Source organism: Nerophis ophidion, linkage group LG18 (genome assembly GCF_033978795.1).
Source record: "Nerophis ophidion isolate RoL-2023_Sa linkage group LG18, RoL_Noph_v1.0, whole genome shotgun sequence".
In the NCBI taxonomy this organism is placed as follows: Eukaryota; Metazoa; Chordata; class Actinopteri; order Syngnathiformes; family Syngnathidae; genus Nerophis; species Nerophis ophidion.
In genome coordinates, this window is record NC_084628.1 from 43389313 (window position 1) to 43403896 (window position 14584).

The window sequence follows — 14584 nt, forward strand, 5'->3', positions numbered from 1 at the left end:
ATCAAGACAAACATATTCATTAAGTTGATGCTAAGTTAGCTGACATTATTCCTTGTATCAAGACAAACATATTCATTAAGTTGATGCTAAGTTAGCTAACGTTATTCCTTGTATCAAGACAAACATTCATTAAGTTGATGCTAAGTTAGCTAACATTATTCCTTGTATCAAGACAAACATATTCATTAAGTTGATGCTAAGTTAGCTAACATTATTCCTTGTATCAAGACAAACATATTCATTAAGTTGATGCTAAGTTAGCTAACATTATTCCTTGTATCAAGACAAACATATTCATTAAGTTGATGCTAAGTTAGCTAACGTTATTCCTTGTATCAAGACAAACATATTCATTAAGTTGATGCTAAGTTAGCTAACGTTATTCCTTGTATCAAGACAAACATATTCATTAAGTTGATGCTAAGTTAGCTAACATTATTCCTTGTATCAAGACAAACATATTCATTAAGTTGATGCTAAGTTAGCTAACATTCATCCTTGTATCAAGACAAACATATTCATTAAGTTGATGCTAAGTTAGCTAACATTATTCCTTGTATCAAGATAAACATATTCATTAAGTTGATGCTAAGTTAGCTAACATTATTCCTTGTATCAAGACAAACATATTCATTAAGTTGATGCTAAGTTAGCTAACGTTATTCCTTGTATCAAGACAAACATATTCATTAAGTTGATGCTAAGTTAGCTAACATTATTCCTTGTATCAAGATAAACATATTCATTAAGTTGATGCTAAGTTAGCTAACATTATTCCTTGTATCAAGACAAACATATTCATTAAGTTGATGCTAAGTTAGCTAACGTTATTCCTTGTATCAAGACAAACATATTCATTAAGTTGATGCTAAGTTAGCTAACATTATTCCTTGTATCAAGACAAACATATTCATTAAGTTGATGCTAAGTCAGCTAACATTCATCCTTGTATCAAGACAAACATATTCATTAAGTTGATGCTAAGTTAGCTAACATTATTCCTTGTATCAAGATAAACATATTCATTAAGTTGATGCTAAGTTAGCTAACATTATTCCTTGTATCAAGACAAACATATTCATTAAGTTGATGCTAAGTTAGCTAACGTTATTCCTTGTATCAAGACAAACATATTCATTAAGTTGATGCTAAGTTAGCTAACATTATTCCTTGTATCAAGACAAACATATTCATTAAGTTGATGCTAAGTTAGCTAACGTTATTCCTTGTATCAAGACAAACATATTCATTAAGTTGATGCTAAGTTAGCTAACATTATTCCTTGTATCAAGACAAACATATTCATTAAGTTGATGCTAAGTTAGCTGACATTATTCCTTGTATCAAGACAAACATATTCATTAAGTTGATGCTAAGTTAGCTAACGTTATTCCTTGTATCAAGACAAACATTCATTAAGTTGATGCTAAGTTAGCTAACATTATTCCTTGTATCAAGACAAACATATTCATTAAGTTGATGCTAAGTTAGCTAACATTATTCCTTGTATCAAGACAAACATATTCATTAAGTTGATGCTAAGTTAGCTAACATTATTCCTTGTATCAAGACAAACATATTCATTAAGTTGATGCTAAGTTAGCTAACATTCATCCTTGTATCAAGACAAACATATTCATTAAGTTGATGCTAAGTTAGCTAACATTATTCCTTGTATCAAGATAAACATATTCATTAAGTTGATGCTAAGTTAGCTAACATTATTCCTTGTATCAAGACAAACATATTCATTAAGTTGATGCTAAGTTAGCTAACATTCATCCTTGTATCGAGACAAACATATTCATTAAGTTGATGCTAAGTTAGCTAACATTATTCCTTGTATCAAGATAAACATATTCATTAAGTTGATGCTAAGTTAGCTAACATTATTCCTTGTATCAAGACAAACATATTCATTAAGTTGATGCTAAGTTAGCTAACGTTATTCCTTGTATCAAGACAAACATATTCATTAAGTTGATGCTAAGTTAGCTAACATTATTCCTTGTATCAAGACAAACATATTCATTAAGTTGATGCTAAGTTAGCTAACATTATTCCTTGTATCAAGACAAACATATTCATTAAGTTGATGCTAAGTTAGCTAACATTCATCCTTGTATCAAGACAAACATATTCATTAAGTTGATGCTAAGTTAGCTAACATTATTCCTTGTATCAAGACAAACATATTCATTAAGTTGATGCTAAGTTAGCTAACGTTATTCCTTGTATCAAGACAAACATATTCATTAAGTTGATGCTAAGTTAGCTAACGTTATTCCTTGTATCAAGACAAACATATTCATTAAGTTGATGCTAAGTTAGCTAACGTTATTCCTTGTATCAAGACAAACATATTCATTAAGTTGATGCTAAGTTAGCTAACGTTATTCCTTGTATCAAGACAAACATATTCATTAAGTTGATGCTAAGTTAGCTAACGTTATTCCTTGTATCAAGACAAACATATTCATTAAGTTGATGCTAAGTTAGCTAACGTTATTCCTTGTATCAAGACAAACATATTCATTAAGTTGATGCTAAGTTAGCTAACGTTATTCCTTGTATCAAGACAAACATATTCATTAAGTTGATGCTAAGTTAGCTAACGTTATTCCTTGTATCAAGACAAACATATTCATTAAGTTGATGCTAAGTTAGCTAACATTATTCCTTGTATCAAGACAAACATATTCATTAAGTTGATGCTAAGTTAGCTAACATTATTCCTTGTATCAAGACAAACATATTCATTAAGTTGATGCTAAGTTAGCTAACATTATTCCTTGTATCAAGACAAACATATTCATTAAGTTGATGCTAAGTTAGCTAACATTCATCCTTGTATCAAGACAAACATATTCATTAAGTTGATGCTAAGTTAGCTAACATTATTCCTTGTATCAAGACAAACATATTCATTAAGTTGATGCTAAGTTAGCTAACATTATTCCTTGTATCAAGACAAACATATTCATTAAGTTGATGCTAAGTTAGCTAACGTTATTCCTTGTATCAAGACAAACATATTCATTAAGTTGATGCTAAGTTAGCTAACGTTATTCCTTGTATCAAGACAAACATATTCATTAAGTTGATGCTAAGTTAGCTAACATTGTTCCTTGTATCAAGACAAACATATTCATTAAGTTGATGCTAAGTTAGCTAACGTTATTCCTTGTATCAAGACAAACATATTCATTAAGTTGATGCTAAGTTAGCTAACGTTATTCCTTGTATCAAGACAAACATATTCATTAAGTTGATGCTAAGTTAGCTAACATTATTCCTTGTATCAAGACAAACATTCATTAAGTTGATGCTAAGTTAGCTAACATTATTCCTTGTATCAAGACAAACATATTCATTAAGTTGATGCTAAGTTAGCTAACATTATTCCTTGTATCAAGACAAACATATTCATTAAGTTGATCCTAAGTTAGCTAACGTTATTCCTTGTATCAAGACAAACATTCATTAAGTTGATGCTAAGTTAGCTAACATTATTCCTTGTATCAAGACAAACATATTCATTAAGTTGATGCTAAGTTAGCTAACATTATTCCTTGTATCAAGACAAACATATTCATTAAGTTGATGCTAAGTTAGCTAACATTATTCCTTTTATCAAGATAAACATAATCATTAAGTTGATGCTAAGTTAGCTAACATTATTCCTTTTATCAAGACAAACATATTCATTAAGTTGATGCTAAGTTAGCTAACGTTATTCCTTGTATCAAGACAAACATATTCATTAAGTTGATTCTAAGTTAGCTAACATTATTCCTTGTATCAAGACAAACATATTCATTAAGTTGATGCTAAGTTATCTAACATTATTCCTTGTATCAAGACAAACATTCATTAAGTTGATGCTAAGTTAGCTAACATTATTCCTTGTATCAAGACAAACATATTCATTAAGTTGATGCTAAGTTAGCTAACATTCATCCTTGTATCAAGACAAACATATTCATTAAGTTGATGCTAAGTTAGCTAACATTATTCCTTGTATCAAGATAAACATATTCATTAAGTTGATGCTAAGTTAGCTAACATTATTCCTTGTATCAAGACAAACATATTCATTAAGTTGATGCTAAGTTAGCTAACGTTATTCCTTGTATCAAGACAAACATATTCATTAAGTTGATGCTAAGTTAGCTAACATTATTCCTTGTATCAAGACAAACATATTCATTAAGTTGATGCTAAGTTAGCTAACATTATTCCTTGTATCAAGACAAACATATTCATTAAGTTGATGCTAAGTTAGCTAACATTCATCCTTGTATCAAGACAAACATATTCATTAAGTTGATGCTAAGTTAGCTAACATTATTCCTTGTATCAAGACAAACATATTCATTAAGTTGATGTTAAGTTAGCTAACGTTATTCCTTGTATCAAGACAAACATATTCATTAAGTTGATGCTAAGTTAGCTAACATTATTCCTTGTATCAAGACAAACATATTCATTAAGTTGATGCTAAGTTAGCTAACATTATTCCTTGTATCAAGACAAACATATTCATTAAGTTGATGCTAAGTTATCTAACATTATTCCTTGTATCAAGACAAACATATTCATTAAGTTGATGCTAAGTTAGCTAACATTATTCCTTGTATCAAGACAAACATATTCATTAAGTTGATGCTAAGTTAGCTAACGTTATTCCTTGTATCAAGACAAACATATTCATTAAGTTGATGCTAAGTTAGCTAACATTATTCCTTGTATCAAGACAAACATATTCATTAAGTTGATGCTAAGTTAGCTAACATTATTCCTTGTATCAAGACAAACATATTCATTAAGTTGATGCTAAGTTAGCTAACATTATTCCTTGTATCAAGACAAACATATTCATTAAGTTGATGCTAAGTTAGTTGACATCATTCCTTGTATCAAGACAAACATATTCATTAAGTTGATGCTAAGTTAGCTAACGTTATTCCTTGTATCAAGACAAACATTCATTAAGTTGATGCTAAGTTAGCTAACATTATTCCTTGTATCAAGACAAACATATTCATTAATTTGATGCTAAGTTAGCTAACATTATTCCTTGTATCAAGACAAACATATTCATTAAGTTGATGCTAAGTTAGCTAACGTTATTCCTTGTATCAAGACAAACATTCATTAAGTTGATGCTAAGTTAGCTAACATTATTCCTTGTATCAAGACAAACATATTCATTAAGTTGATGCTAAGTTAGCTAACATTATTCCTTGTATCAAGATAAACATATTCATTAAGTTGATGCTAAGTTAGCTAACATTATTCCTTGTATCAAGACAAACATATTCATTAAGTTGATGCTAAGTTAGCTAACATTATTCCTTGTATCAAGACAAACATTCATTAAGTTGATGCTAAGTTAGCTAACGTTATTCCTTGTATCAAGACAAACATATTCATTAAGTTGATGCTAAGTTAGCTAACGTTATTCCTTGTATCAAGACAAACATATTCATTAAGTTGATGCTAAGTTAGCTAACATTATTCCTTGTATCAAGACAAACATATTCATTAAGTTGATGCTAAGTTAGCTAACATTATTCCTTGTATCAAGACAAACATATTCATTAAGTTGATGCTAAGTTAGCTAACATTATTCCTTGTATCAAGACAAACATTCATTAAGTTGATGCTAAGTTAGCTAACGTTATTCCTTGTATCAAGACAAACATATTCATTAAGTTGATGCTAAGTTAGCTAACGTTATTCCTTGTATCAAGACAAACATATTCATTAAGTTGATGCTAAGTTAGCTAACGTTATTCCTTGTATCAAGACAAACATATTCATTAAGTTGATGCTAAGTTAGCTAACATTATTCCTTGTATCAAGACAAACATATTCATTAAGTTGATGCTAAGTTAGCTAACATTATTCCTTGTATCAAGACAAACATATTCATTAAGTTGATGCTAAGTTAGCTAACATTATTCCTTGTATCAAGACAAACATTCATTAAGTTGATGCTAAGTTAGCTAACGTTATTCCTTGTATCAAGACAAACATATTCATTAAGTTGATGCTAAGTTAGCTAACGTTATTCCTTGTATCAAGACAAACATATTCATTAAGTTGATGCTAAGTTAGCTAACGTTATTCCTTGTATCAAGACAAACATATTCATTAAGTTGATGCTAAGTTAGCTAACATTATTCCTTGTATCAAGACAAACATATTCATTAAGTTGATGCTAAGTTAGCTAACATTATTCCTTGTATCAAGACAAACATTCATTAAGTTGATGCTAAGTTAGCTAACGTTATTCCTTGTATCAAGACAAACATATTCATTAAGTTGATGCTAAGTTAGCTAACGTTATTCCTTGTATCAAGACAAACATATTCATTAAGTTGATGCTAAGTTAGCTAACGTTATTCCTTGTATCAAGACAAACATATTCATTAAGTTGATGCTAAGTTAGCTAACATTATTCCTTGTATCAAGACAAACATATTCATTAAGTTGATGCTAAGTTAGCTAACATTATTCCTTGTATCAAGACAAACATATTCATTAAGTTGATGCTAAGTTAGCTAACATTATTCCTTGTATCAAGACAAACATTCATTAAGTTGATGCTAAGTTAGCTAACGTTATTCCTTGTATCAAGACAAACATATTCATTAAGTTGATGCTAAGTTAGCTAACGTTATTCCTTGTATCAAGACAAACATATTCATTAAGTTGATGCTAAGTTAGCTAACGTTATTCCTTGTATCAAGACAAACATATTCATTAAGTTGATGCTAAGTTAGCTAACGTTATTCCTTGTATCAAGACAAACATATTCATTAAGTTGATGCTAAGTTAGCTAACGTTATTCCTTGTATCAAGACAAACATATTCATTAAGTTGATGCTAAGTTAGCTAACATTATTCCTTGTATCAAGACAAACATATTCATTAAGTTGATGCTAAGTTAGCTAACATTATTCCTTGTATCAAGACAAACATATTCATTTGCTGTACAAGCTGTCCAATGAACATGAAACATAATGTTGGTTATTGTCTGCTGCTTCTGCATCAATGATGATTTGGAGTCAGCATGTGTGAGTTGAGTGCTTCTCAAATGCTTTATCTTCAGGAAGAAAAACATTTTTCCATATCATCAAGTCGTGAGCCAAATGTTTAAATCATTCAAGTTTATTTCACAGAAAAATAGCACAGTAGACTTGTCTTGTTAATCGGTGTGACTTTGACTAAAATAGTCTTGTTTTGTCACCAGAAAAATGGCTACAGCTAAAGCATCTGGTTTTGTTTCCAGAAAAAATAGTAACATTTCTGTATTTGTTTTCAGAAAGATGGCTGAAAATATCGGGTTTTGTTGCCCCATTTAGATTTTTTTTTTTAATATTTCCAACCGGTAAGGTTTATTCAGGTGTACTGGAGAGGAGGCTACGCCGGATAGTCGAACCTCGGATTCAGGAGGAACAGTGTGGTTTTCGTCCTGGTCGTGGAACTGTGGACCAGCTCTATAGTCTGGGCAGGGTTCTTGAGGGTGCATGGGAGTTTGCCCAACCAGTCTACATGTGCTTTGTGGACTTGGAGAAGGCATTGGACCGTGTCCCTCGGGAAGTCCTGTGGGGAGTGCTCAGAGAGTATGGGGTACCGGACTGTCTTATTGTGGCGGTCCACTCCCTGTATGATCAGTGTCAGAGTTTGGTCCGCATTACCGGCAGTAAGTCGGACACTTTTCCAGTCAGGGTTGGACTCCGCCAAGGCTGTCCTTTGTCATCGATTCTGTTCATAACTTTTATGGACAGAATTTCTAGGCGCAGTCAAGGCGTTGAGGGGTTCCGGTTTGGTAACCGCAGGATTAGGTCTCTGCTTTTTGCAGATGATGTGGTCCTGATGGCTTCATCTGACCGGGATCTTCAGCTCTCGCTGGATCGGTTTGCAGCCGAGTGTAAAGCGACCGGAATGAGAATCAGCACCTCCAAGTCCGAGTCCATGGTTCTCGCCCGGAAAAGGGTGGAATGCCATCTCCGGGTTGGGGAGGAGACCCTGCCCCAAGTGGAGGAGTTCAAGTACCTAGGAGTCTTGTTCACGAGTGGGAGAAGAGTGGATCGTGAGATCGACAGGCGGATCGGTGCGGCGTCTTCAGTAATGCGGACGTTGTACCGATCCGTTGTGGTGAAGAAGGAGCTGAGCCGGAAGGCAAAGCTCTCAATTTACCGGTCGATCTACGTTCCCATCCTCACCTATGGTCATGAGTTTTGGGTCATGACCGAAAGGATAAGATCACGGGTAAAAGCGGCCCAAATGAGTTTGGGTCTCTCCCTTAGAGAGAGGCTGAGAAGCTCTGCCATCCGGGAGGAACTCAAAGTAAAGCCGCTGCTCCTCCACATGGAGAGGAGCCAGATGAGGTGGTTCGGGCATCTGGTCAGGATGCCACCCCAACGCCTCCCTAGGGAGGTGTTTAGGGCACGTCCAGCTGGTAGGAGGCCACGGGGAAGACCCAGGAGACGTTGGGAAGACTATGTCTCCCGGCTGGCCTGGGAACGCCTCGGGATCCCCCGGGAAGAGCTAGACGAAGTGGCTGGGGAGAGGGAAGTCTGGGTTTCCCTGCTTAGGCTGTTGCCCCCGCGACCCGACCTCAGAGAAGCGGAAGATGATGGATGGATGGATGGAATATTTCCATGTCTGTCCTGAGTCCTCCTCCAACTTGTTAGTCGGTTTGCCTTTTGCTAAAATACTCACTAATAGTCACTAGAAAAATGGCTAAAAATATCTGGTTTTGTTGCCACAATTTGAGTTTTTCTCCCTAAACTTTTTTTTTTTTCATGCACACATGTGACTGCGACTCACAGAAAATGACACACAATCCACTTTTATGTCAGGAGCCAGCAGTTGGGAACCACTGGTCAACTGTATAACAGTTACTGTAATATTTCCATGTCTGTCCAGAGTGATTGACCACTTTTCAAAAATGAAAAGGAGACGTTACAGTTTACTTCTCAGAAAATGATTCCCTGAACAGACACACAACAGTTGTTCATTTATTCTACGACTGTGGCTTTATTGTTTTGTGTATATTTGATAGTTTTGTGTATCTGAAATAGGATTCGCCACATTGCCATAAATGGAAATTAAATAATATAAAAGAACCCAGAGATGTAGGGGTGCTTTATTTTTTGTTTTACTTTTGTAGATGTTAAATTTGCAGATGATTACTGCAACAAATATTTCAAAAAGATTCATTGCTCTTCCTTTTTGCTTTTACCAGTAGCAGTTTAGAAGTCTGGAGTCAAAAAGTGCACAAGTAGGTCAAATGCTTTATTTAATTTCAGGTGGTTCATCAAAGATCCATACAACATCATCTGATATGATTTCATAGCTTAAAGCACTATTTATTAGGGATGCACCGATTAATCGGTAACCGAATATATTCGGCCGAATATGGCAAAAAAAGCCACATTCGGCCTTCGGTGGAATGAGTTAAAAACAAGGCCGAATAGTGGCGTGTGACGCAATTTTTTGACGCGGTGACGCAATCAACCAACGTGCAGTGACGTTGGGATATGTTGTGTACCTGTATAAGTGTATGAGGTTACAAGCACACACTTATTGAGATTTAGTGGGGCCTCTGTTTACATTATTAGCCTGTTGTGTAGGCTACCTGTATAAGTGTATGAGGTTACAAGCACACACTTATTGAGATTTAGTGGGGCCTCTGTTTACATTATTAGCCTGTTGTGTAGGCTACCTGTATAAGTGTATGAGGTTACAAGCACACACTTAATTGAGATTTACTTGAGCCTTCTGTTTACATTATTAGCATATCTACTGTGGCTAAGCAGACTTTTGCCAAAAGGACAATAATTCATTTGTTGTGGGTTTATCCACTTTAATGCACTTTATTTTTTTTTTTGGAATGCATGTTTTGTTTGAAGGCCTAATATAAATGAAAAACTTTGTGCTTTTTTTGAAAGGCAAAGGCTACTGGAATATTAAAAAAATGTCAATATTCAATAAAAAAATTACTTTATTTGAAAAACATGTCTAAATATTTTCCTAACCTATTTATGCAATATAAAAAAAATTGCGAAAAACTGCATTCATTATTCGGTATTCGGCCTTCGGCCAAGCGTTTAAATTTTATTCGGCTTCGGCCACAAATTTTCATTTCGGTGCATCCCTACTATTTATGTATTTTTTATGATAGATAAGTGCTAAAAATGTTTTTGCTTGTGCGCTTTGCACGCTCACATGCATTATTTGTGCCCCAGGTGTGCCCCAGTACAGTATTAGGTCTAGTGACGCCCCTTTCACACACTAGGGCCAATTTAGTGTTGCCAATCAACCTATCCCCAGGTGCATGTCTTTGGAGGTGGGAGGAGCCTATTCCCAGGTGCATGTCTTTAGAAGTGTGAGGAAGCCGGAGTACCTGGAGGGAACCCACGCAGTCACGGGGTGAACATGCTAATCCCACATAGAAAGATCCCGAGCCCGGGATTGAACCTATATATATATATATATATATATATGTATATATATGTGTGTGTGTGTATATAACTATTGTTTTAACTATATATATGAACTAAAAAGTGTTTCTCGCCTTCCTGTCAGTCGTTTTTTCTTAAAAATGATCTTAATAATGATCCGGCAGCAGCCAGTCAATCAAGTGATGACAAGTGAGGTCGTAGTGAAGATTGATGATAGCTAATTTTTTTATGTAATAGGCACCCCTGATTTAAACAAACATCAATAAAGTCAATGGAGAAGGTCATTATCATATTTATTAATTGGTCAGTTTTATTTTGAGTTTAGCTTGGTTAAAATTTGTAGTAAATACTCAAAGGCAAATAAACATTTCAAGTTCCTGCCCACCACCCACAGTCTCAATCTGTTTACTTTTATATACAGTTTATGTTCTACTGCTTTAAGAATTCAGAGATGAACTGGATTTGGTCACTTGATCAAAACAATTGACTTAGGTACAAACCCCGTTTCCATATGAGTTAGGAAATTGTGTTTGATGTAAATATAAACAGAATACAATGATTTGCAAATCCTTTTCAACCCATATTCAGTTGAATATGCTACAAAGACAACATATTTGATGTTCAAACTCATAAACTTTATTTTTTTTTGCAAATAATAATTAACTTAGAATTTCATGGCTGCAACACGTGCCAAAGTAGTTTAGAAAGGGCATGTTCACCACTGTGTTACATCACCTTTTCTTTCAACAACACTCAATAAACGTTTGGGAACTGAGGAAACTAATTGTTGAAGCTTTGGAAGTGGAATTCTTTCCCATTCTTGTTTTATGTAGAGCTTCAGTCCTTCAACAGTCCGGGGTCTCCGCTGTCGTATTTTACGCTTCATATTGCGCCACACATTTTCCATGGGGGACAGGTCTGGACTGCAGGCGGGCCAGGAAAGTACCCGCACGCTGTTGTAACTAATAGTAGAGTTTTAAATTGCACTTACAGACGTAGCGACCAACTGTAGTTACTGACAGTGGTTTGATGAAGCGTTCCTGAGCCCATGTGGTGATATCCTTTACACACTGATGTCGGTTTTTGATACCTTTGATCCCTCAGATGCCTGAGGGATCAAAGGTCCGTAATATCATCGCTTACGTGCAGTGATTTCTCCAGATTCTCTGAACATTTTGATGATTTTACGGACCGTAGATGATAAAATCCCAAAATTCTTTGCAATAGTTTGTTGAAAAAGGTTGTTCTAAAACTGTTTGACAATTTGCTTACAAAGTGGTGACCCTCACCCCATCTTTGTTTGTGAATTACTTAGCATTTCATGGAAGCTGTTTTTATACCCAATCATGGCACCCACCTGTTCCCAATTAGCCTGAACACCTGTGGGATGTTCCGAATAAGTGTTTGATGAGCATTTCTCAACTTTATCAGTATTTATTGCCACCTTTCGCAACTTCTTTGTCACGTGTTGCTGGCATCCAATTCTAAAGTTAATGATTATTTGCAGAATTTTTTTTTATGAGTTTGAACATCAAATATGTTGTCTTTGTAGCATATTCAACTGAATATGGCTTGAAAAGGATTTGCAAATCATTGTATTCTGTTTATATTTACATCTAACACAATTCCCCAACTCATATGTAAACGGGGTTTGTATATATTTGACGGCCAACAGAAGAAAGTTGTTGAGATAAGAGTCAACATATATCATTTATTATATGGACAGAAAGAGGTTGAAGTGTGATTGTGAGAAAGGTATAGAGACCACATCCAACATATTTGTTACATATATGCTGGCCTCGTTTGAGCATGTTAAGCCTGACAATAAAACTAGAAAAATAAAGTCATGACTCCAACTATTTGACATTATATATCTATATATATATATGCAAAAATAATAATAATATCCCAATCCAAAACAAATTCTTTGGCTCTTTCAGTGTTGTAAAGTCAGTATATGATATTAAATGTGACAATGATTACAACAGATAATACACAAAATCAAAGTAACTGTTGCAGTCAAATTGGTGAGAATAACTTTGAATATTTGAAGCAATACATCATCAGACTGGACATATCGTAGCAGTTGGACCCACACCCAACTTAACATTTGCTACATCATGTTTTCTTCCAAGAGCATTAAAGGTATTGCATTTCACAGCAGAAAAAAAACAACAACAATGTGTGGATATGTGAGGTGTGTGGAATACTAAAAAGACATTAGAACATTCGCCACATTGTGTAGAAAAATAGGAGCAAGTTTTGTTCAGTTGATTCTATCAGTTCAAGCAAAGTTTCTATTGATAAATTGTCTCAGGTCCCGACATTGAATCCGTGAAAGAAATGTCAATGAAAAGAGATGAATGGATGTGGAGAAGGTTGTGCGGTCAGTGCGAGGATCTCTGAGGTGCTGTTCACACATTTAAGGCTGCATCGAAATCAGGGGTCACCAAACTTTTCGGTCTGGGGGTCGCATTGGGTTAAAACAATTTGCTGTGTATATATATATATATATATATATATGTATATGTATGTATAAACATGCACACACATTCACAAGTCTCAAAAAACGTTAACCGCCATGTTGCTACGATAAAAAACAAACAAAGGAAAAAATAAAAAAGTAGTACTGTTTTTAAAGTAGTGAATTATATTTTTATATAGCGCTTTTCTCTAGTGACTCAAAGCGCTTTACATAGTGAAACCCAATATCTAAGTTACATTTAAAGCAGTGTGGGTGGCACTGGGAGCAGGTGGGTAAATTGTCTTGCCCAAGGACACAAAGGCATTGACTAGGATGGCGGAAGCGGGAATCGAACCTGCAACCCTCAAGTTGCTGGCACGGCCACTCTACCAACCGAGCTAAACCGCTATATATATAAAGCAAACAAAGTTAAATATAAAAAGTGGTACTGTTTTTATAGTATATACAGTATATAAAAAATATATAATATAAAAACAGTATATATATATATATATATATACATATATAAAACAAAGAAAAACAAAAAGTGGTACTATTTTTGTAGTATATATACATATATATATATATATATATATATATATATATATATGTATATATATACACTATATATATACTATAAAAACAGTACCACTTTTATATTTCCCATTGTTTGTTATATATATATATATATATATATATATATACACATGTATATATATATACATGTATATATATATATATGTATATATATGTGTATATATATACACTATATATATACTATAAAAACAGTAACAATTTTTTTTACCATCACACACATATATATATATATATATATATATATATATATATATATACATATACATGTATATATATATATATATATATATATATATATATATGTATATATATACACTATATATATATACTATAAAAACAGTACCACTTTTATATTTCCCATTGTTTGTTTTATATATATATACATATATATATATATATACATACATATATATATATATATATATATATATACATATATATATATATACATATATATATATATATATACACATATATATATATATATATACACCCATATATATATATATATATATATACTATAAAAACAGTATATATATACACACATATATATATATATATACATGTATATATATATATATATATATATATATATATATATATATATATATATATATATATATATATATATGTATGTATATATATATATATATATATATATATAATCCTCTTACACTAGTTGACTGAAAGAGGGTGCACATGCCACTGATGATGTCAAGTTATCGATGGGATAATGCATTTTTCGACAATATGATTTGCCTGAGCAGCTAGGAGAGTAAAATGGATTGGAAAGGACAGATTTAAAATTTTTTAATTTGGGATTCCCCGCGGGCTGGATTTTGGACGCTGCAGTTTGGGGACCCCTGATCTAAATAATCAATATGGATGTTGTGATGGAACACAAAGAGATGGAGCTGCTCTGAATTGACTAAAGTACTTTAAGTGTGGAACCTGCATACTACATGAAATTCTCTTTCTTTTGTTTCCATTCTTGTAAAGTAGCACCACCAGTAAAGAAAGAAATATGTACATGAGAACTAGC